The 7,633-nt window shown below is 43.5% G+C and overlaps 2 long non-coding RNA genes across 3 annotated transcripts; one reads left to right on the top strand and one right to left on the bottom strand.

Annotated features, from left to right (window-relative positions):
* Positions 1-2,179: 2,179 nt before the first annotated feature.
* On the top strand, positions 2,180-5,820 carry LOC147204019 (uncharacterized). Its single transcript, XR_015101133.1, has 2 exons — positions 2,180-2,335; positions 5,645-5,820. It is a non-coding gene; the product is annotated as an uncharacterized LOC147204019 (long non-coding RNA).
* Positions 2,196-5,359, bottom strand: LOC147204020 (uncharacterized). Of its 2 annotated transcripts, XR_015101132.1 has the most exons (4): positions 3,558-5,359; positions 3,327-3,413; positions 2,813-2,918; positions 2,196-2,347 (listed from the first exon to the last, which is right to left on the bottom strand). It is a non-coding gene; the product is annotated as an uncharacterized LOC147204020 (long non-coding RNA). The 2 variants fall into 2 exon arrangements; XR_015101131.1 differs by having other exon boundaries at positions 3,327-5,352.
* Positions 5,821-7,633: the final 1,813 nt, after the last annotated feature.

Here is a 7,633-nt window from a genome sequence, read left to right as displayed (position 1 = left end):
AGTTATTTAACATGATTCCGCCCCCACCCCAAGGCGCTCAGCCACTGATTTAGCAGCTCGGTTGGCTAAAGCACTAACGTGTACCTATGTGGATTTGTCGTCAATATATATTTTATTATAGTGACACGTTTGCTGTACTGGAGGGGCGCGAAACACCGGTGATAATTCACTTTCGTGCTCTTAACTTGTAGCAGACGTGTGCACATTTTCAGCATGACGTCTCTGATCCACTGGTGAAAGGACACTTTGATCCTCTCCTCTTTCATCTATAACTGCTTCAGACAACAAAGTGCATGCAGAAAAGTGGTGAAGATTGCACGACTGTCTGTGTCCTATGTGTTGTGTTATATTTGTTATTTTGACTTCAAAATGGCGCCGCGTGAGTGGCTGCCTTTCGAGCAGCTCCTATATTTTGTTGTTGTACTTCTCTCTTTCATAACTTTGCTGCTGTGAATCTGGAATTTCTCCATTGCGAGACTAATAAAGGTTTTCTTATCTTATCTTAACATACTCGGCGAATAAAGGCGATTCGGATTTTAAAAAGCAGAACTCGAGTGTTTGCAAGGATTAGCCTGAGTTGGCAGGATTAGCTTCTAGCCTATCTGTACTTTGCTATTTGCAAATCCACCTTTTCCCAGATTTTCTTTTACGGGAAGCCATCCTGTTATTTGCAAATAAATAAATAAATAAAAGAAATAAATGTTGCGAACATGACACATTTTTTTGGTCTTCTTTTGGAGTTGCTGTTTTGAGTTAAATGCGAAGCAGAAGGACATTTATTCGGTTCATGTGTTCATTTTGTGCTGAGCAAGTGCTGAGCACAGCTTTACAACCGGGGCGCGGGGGTGTTAGTGCGAGGGGGGGGCACTATAATTAGTCACTCGAAGGCGAGTTCATCTCTTGAACTTCAATAAGTCATCAGATGGCGCAACAACACTCATCAGCTGCTCGGCCGATAGAAAACAAACATGTGAGGTAAAGATGCATGACTCCACGAGGCTGAGCCATGCCAGGCTGAGCTTCTTCATAAAACCGATGATGAGTGACACAAGCTGGCCTCGGCGCAGGGCTGGTTGACATGGCTTTCAAATAAAATCTTGAATGATATGAATCAATTTGGTTTTAAACAGATAAAATGCAAATAAGTGCTTCCTCTTGGGAAAAACAAAACATCTCAAAAGGTGTAATGGATGGATGGATCAGTGAACATTGCGCTCCATAATTACAGTGGTACCTCTACTTAGGAAATTAATTCCCACATTAAGAAATAATTAATTTACATCAAAGAGTCACCTTTGACCCTCACATTGTTGGCTAGTTAGCGGGAATTAAAATTGAAGGACACTTTCTTGAATAACATTGTTGCCAAGTATTGCAATCAGGACAAATGCACTTTTTATAGTCGCAGGTCAATTCACAGCCACGACGACGACGGGACAAGCGGAACCAGAAAGAACGAGACACCTGGGAGGACTCGGGTCAAACGAGTCCAGGCCTGCCCTACCGCCGCCGTTGTCGTCATGGCGTCAACGCAACATACTTCCTCTGGGTGACCGCACAAGAAGTGGGTCACCTGTTTTTGGGTGACGACCACATCCTCAGCGGGAGTCTGCGGCGGGCTCGGGTTTTTGTTTCAGAAAAAATTCCGTTGCACAAAAAAAAAAAATAATTCCCATGCTCGTCTTCACAAACCAAAACAAATTGGGTTTTTTTGGGTTTGTTTTGTTTCTCCATTGGTAAGCCATTTCCTCACAGAATTTGCTGTGTTCTTTGATTCCCATGTCAATGTTGCATTAAAGTGCACCATTTCGATTCGAGATTTCAAACGTTTATTGCCGTGTGCATAGTAAAAAAAAAAAAAAAGAACATTTGTAAACATTAAACATTGCATCTGAAGCTCTTCGTGATGAGGCTGGAAAAAAATTATGTATTATTCATACAAGCCTTTTTAGAAATAAAACTCATGATTCCAGCGTGCTCTGAAAGTCCGCAGTGATCAGTGCGCAAAATGTCCATGACATTACAAAGTTGAAGGAATAATATTAGCATCTCCCTCGAGCCGTAGTCCATTACGGACAAAAGCTCGTTCAGCAGCCATCTGCTGCTGCACGTCAGGCTATCCAACTCTATCCAACCCCCCCCCCCCCCCCCCCCCCCGACTCCTTCAGCAAAAATACACGAGGGCACTGGTCACCACACACTTGCAGAACAACATCAGCAGTATTTTTTGCAGAAGTGAAGGAAAGCCAAGTCTTCTGAGGAAGTTGCTGTTTTTTTCCTGTACAGGGCGCCAGTGTTGGGGGAGCCAGTCCAGCCTTTCACACTGCACACCCAGGTAGTTGTACATCTGAAAAGAAAATATTTTTAAAAATATAGGGTTAAGAAAATGAGGCTAATTAAGGCATTAGATATATTGTGAACCTGAGTTGTCAAATAGATTGTTTTTATTTAACCAATAGTTGGTCATGAATATTATATTTGACTCGGGCAAATGAAAACAGAAAAAAGGAAAAAAAACAGCCTAAAGGGGTGAGTGAGCGACAGAACGAAAGAGCAGTATCTGAGTAGTCATAAAGTCTAAGTGTGTACACGTTCCTTGAAAACTATTAAGCACAAACCACATGCAGTCTATTTACACTCCAATTAGCTCATTAAAATTAATGTGTTCGAAGTCCCTGCCCCACATTCTTTATAACATTTTGTGACCCAATTTTCTAATTTGCATCCCAAACACTGAAGCTGACTTGGTGGCTCCTTCATCACTTATTCCAAAACTTGTCGCAATATGACTTTAGAAAGACGTTGTGCTTACTTGTTATCGCCGATTCCCTTTTTCTGCATCTGGACGTGGGCGACCGCGTTTGCCAGGTGGCGCCCACGAAGGCTGAGGTGGACCTCGGGAAGCCGGTCGGTGCAAACTTGCGGGGTTGTTCACGAGTGCAAACAAAGGCATGTTGAAGAAGTCCACTTTTAGAAACCAAACTGGACCGATTTTAACTCTTAGCCGCAATCACACCCTCACAGACAAACCCCAAAAAGTTATTTCTTGCCAGAGATTTGGATTTAAAACAACAACAAAAATGTTTCCTTAACCCTTTCAGGGACAGCGGTCACTCCAGTGGACAGCATCTCATGTTATCAGGTTACAGGTTATATTCTGGCTCCTGAAGAGTCATGGAACATTTTCTGTTTCTATAGTTACAGAGCTGCTTTATTTTGTCAATTTGTTATTGTGAACGTTAGCAACATGAGGGTAGTCACGCGCTCCGTCATGTGTGGCACATTGTTTTACTTTACGTGTAAGTGCTTTTATTTGTGTCTGTTACCGTTTTACACCTTCTTGACTCACTGGTGAATAACTTCCAAGGAACATCAACGGGTGTGGTCATTGAAGGAGTTGTCCGCCTGTCTAGCTGCAGCAGGGATGTGGCGAGGGCAAAACAGCTTTGTCATTATTGGTGCATGAAAGGGTTCAAGTAGTACAGTACAGTATACATAATTCATCCGAATTATTGATGTTGCTGTTTGTTCCTGCGCAAGTGCAGTCGGATGCTCACAAGGAAGCCACGTAAGAATGAAACTAACAAACTTCAGCAAAGTGAAACCACCGCAACCACAGTTTTGTGCATTACACGGGTCTTCAGTCCAGTTCCTCAAACGGCACCGCCCTGCCTGTTACCATCCCCATGCCCCCGCTGCAACACATTATGCAGCTTCTGCAGATCTTACTGATTATCTGATCATTTGAATCGAGGATGTTCCAGCGGGGCCGAGATGGAAAACAAGCAGGAATGCGAATGAGTAGCCCAGCAGTCAATGTCAGTGCACATATAAATAAACAAGCATTTACACTCATATCAACACCGAGAGGCTTCTGTTCACCTAACATGCATATTTTTTGGAATGTGGGAAGAAGCAGCACTATCCCCCCAAAAAACATCCAATCGCAGGAAGAAGATACAAACTTTGCATATTCTTCTTACTGGAAGAATAGACAAACTTATCATATTCTTCCTTGCAAACTTCAGACTGGTAAGCCCAGATTTGTTCACCGTGCTGCCTATCTCAAACGTAGTGACTATAATAATAGGTTATCTGTTATTTCCCACCCCCAAATTACTGAAGGCGCAGCGAACAGGAACGATTGCTCTATTGTCTTTCTTCTCTTTAAGATGATTGATGTGCCTCAATTCAAAACGAAGATGAACATATTCTTTGCCCATGATTAACTTTATGTCATGTCATCTCTCAGCATTCTCTTCCGCCCGCCGGAATTTTCATCCAACCAGCCGAGCAGGAAAAAGCCAGAAACGCGTAGCGTCTTCGTTTTATTAAGACATTCCAGCTCGTGTGCAAACTTGATTCTCACGCGTCTCCTTCTTTCTGGACTTGCAATGAGAAGGACACTTTCCGCTGGTCATATCCTGGGAATTATTTGCGCAAACGCTACCCTGATGAGCAGTTCCGCAGTGGATGTAAACAAACACGCCTGACCCATGGTGAGGTCAGGGCGCTTGTTTTCTCCTCTCCAGAACACAGTGTTCCCGGCAGTTTGCAGGAAAGGCTCAACATTCCAATCTTACGTAAACACGCAGCAGGAACTTCCACAACGGTGACAGAGATTCGAAGCGCGTTCCCTGTCGTCAGACACGCTTTTTTCCTGCTTCATGTGACGCGTTTTTCAGGGCGGCCAAGCTTTTTTGACCGAAGACCTACTTTTTGATCAACCGACTTCCGCGTTCAACCCGTTTACCGCACACGCGCGCATTTACATACGCATGCTATAACGCCCCCTAAGTTGAACGAAACATGAAACACGAAGCACGAAAGTTGAACGAAACATGAAAAAATAAAGTTGACACAAGAGTTTGTTGGGTTTGTGAAAAGGACATCGCTGCCTACCTTCGTCGAGAGTCTCGAGACGTGACGCGGAGGCATGAGAGACGCACTTTCGCAGCGTGTTCACGATGGTAGCTCACGTATACCGTTTTAAAATGCTTCTCCCGGCACTCCAGATTCCCTTTCTTTGCCGGTGACCTCGGTGAATTGTACACGAAACACAACTCTGAATAATAATAATAATAAAAGATATAGCTCAACGGCTCTGATCGCAAGCTACAATTTCAGACTGTTGACTGCTAACAACTTCCGGTGATGCGTGTCACGCGCCACCTTAGGTAAAAGGTGACCTGCCTTTTTATTTTATTTTATAAATACTTTTTTTTGGTAAATGTGAGACTGATAGGATGCCCAGAGTCCAGTGTGCAATAAAAAACAGAATGTATCATATTTATAATACGCACCCTTTTATTCCCCTCTACACCTCTTGATTGACTTGGGGCCAAGCTGAGCCATGATTGTTACCTGAGGCAAGTGGCAAAATGGCCGCCCCCTGAGATGGACTTTACTGCTTAACTCATATCCCACAAAGGGAATATTAATCAGGAAGCCGTGTTTAGACAAGTGGAGGCGCACAAAACTTATGATTGTAAAGATTTTTTTAGGTTGACTTCCCTTTTAAAAGACAGACATTGCTCATAGGAGACATCTTTAAATACAATGTTCTATTTTAAAAGCCTGTGAGTAAGCCTCGTTGTACTCAACCGCACCTGGCAACCTAAATATTTTCTTGAAATTTTTTTAGATAACTTCACGACATGACAACGTGAGAACCAAAAGCCATCCAGGAATTCTGAAGCAACTATGGTATGTTCGTCAAGCGCCACTAAATCATGTTCATGATGATGCTCCATGTGAGTCTTCCGAGCGACAAACAAATAAACGAAATAACATGGCAAAAGTGTTGACGGCACAGCTTCACTGGTGTCTCCCAGTCATTATTCTTACTTTTTCTTTTTATTCATTCATTTATTTGAACATGAAGCATCTCCAGCGTGACATTCAAACTGGGCGCACACACCTGCGGGGCAGGCTTCACATTGCCCCACCACACATGACAGCCGTGCCGCAAAGAGAGCACACAACATTGCCATCCGACTCCTCACTCTTGAGACAGTGACATCACAATCTGTCAAACGCTGCACAATAAATGTTTTTCTTTTTTAATCTTGCTTTCCTTGTTCTGAATCAAACTGCCTGTTACGATGAAAATACTCCCCCCCCCCCCCTAATGTTTCACATTCTCTAAATGGAGGCGGACGAGCAAAGTGAAATTGAAATAGGGCACATGTAATCCACCTTAACGTTGTTTTAAACCTGTTTACACAGGTTTGTCTGAATGCATGTGTGTGAAACGTTTCCAAAAAAAAAAAAAAGAAACGAAACGAACAACTCCATCAAGTTGTTGTGTCAACATAGTGTGCAATTTCACTGCTGCGTGCAGCTGAAAAACGGTGTGGTCGGTTCGTGCAAGCAGACTTTTTTCTTTCTGTCTCTCGCTGTCGTCCTTGCAGGCCAACATTTATCGTTTTTTATCTCCACAATCAGGCTCTCACAGTTCCGAGCTCAAGCATCAAAGTTCTTAGTAAGAGCAGCTGAGTTATCCGGTTAAAGATAAACTTGCACCACGGCCCACTTCCTGGAATCGGAGGCTTTTTTTAAAAAAAAGAAGGGGGGGGGGGGGGAGTCTGTCGCCAGCAACCAATGCGCAAGGCGGGCCAGAGGGCCGATCCTCAACGGTTCAAATTACCAAAAGTTCAAACTGCAGCAGACTGGTTTGCACGGGTAGCTATGAGATCAAATGACAAAACACAACGATTCGTTTTCTGCTCACTACAGTTCTTTAAATAAAATAATGTTGACTGTGTTGGGAATAACCCCCGATCTTCGTTATGGTGCTCGATGGGAGGGAGTCGCCAAATGCACTTTCAGCCGTTTATCAAGCAGGACCACACACACACACAACGAAAAGCCGCGCGAGGCATGTGTAGCACAAGTCGACCACACAAATTCAAAAAAATGAAAGCACTCGCAAGGCGCATGGAGCAGACGAACACCGATAAATACAAAATATGAACCACACAAAGGTGCAGATTAAGCATGTGGTCAACAGACGATGAGAGCTGGAGTCAGAGGCTCATTCCTCATTAGGCCACACCCCTTAAAGGCATACATCGCAAAAATATCGCAGTATTCCGTCTTCAATACACTGAAAGCCAGCTTCTTTTTATTCTTCTGTACTTGTATTTTAGTTCACCTTCATTGAAAACATGGAGCATGTAGTGTTTGGGGGATTTTGAAACAGCTCACCGGCATTTCAGTCCATTTCAATACGGAAAATTTCTTTGAAATAGAATTAAACTCAAACTGAAAACGAATTTAACAGAAGGTATTAACACATAGGGAAAATAAATTCTACATAGTTATGGGGGCGGGGGGTAAGATATTTCGAACGCAACCTTTGAAAGTTTGTCTTAAGATCTAAAGTGAAAAAACGAGTTCCAGCCTGATGACAATCGTTCAACACCGCCCACGGGAATCACAATGTGAACTATGCGCTCGATTGTTTGCAAGAACCGCGCCTGCAACGCTCCCAGCGCTGCAATGCGGCTCGAGCGACACTTCCTGTTTGGCGCTCCCGACTGTTAAGACGGCTTTTTATTTCCATGGCTGCCAACAAGCAGCGAGTGCCATGCGAGGGAAGCCACGAGAAATGTTTGTTTTACCTTTTTTT

The sequence above is a fragment of the Hippocampus guttulatus genome, chromosome 6 (assembly GCF_054856545.1).
Source record: "Hippocampus guttulatus isolate MCC_2025c chromosome 6, RoL_Hgut_1.0, whole genome shotgun sequence".
NCBI classification, from domain to species: Eukaryota; Metazoa; Chordata; class Actinopteri; order Syngnathiformes; family Syngnathidae; genus Hippocampus; species Hippocampus guttulatus.
The sequence above is the reverse complement of the archived record's forward strand: the minus strand, read 5'-3'. Positions and strand labels throughout refer to the sequence as shown.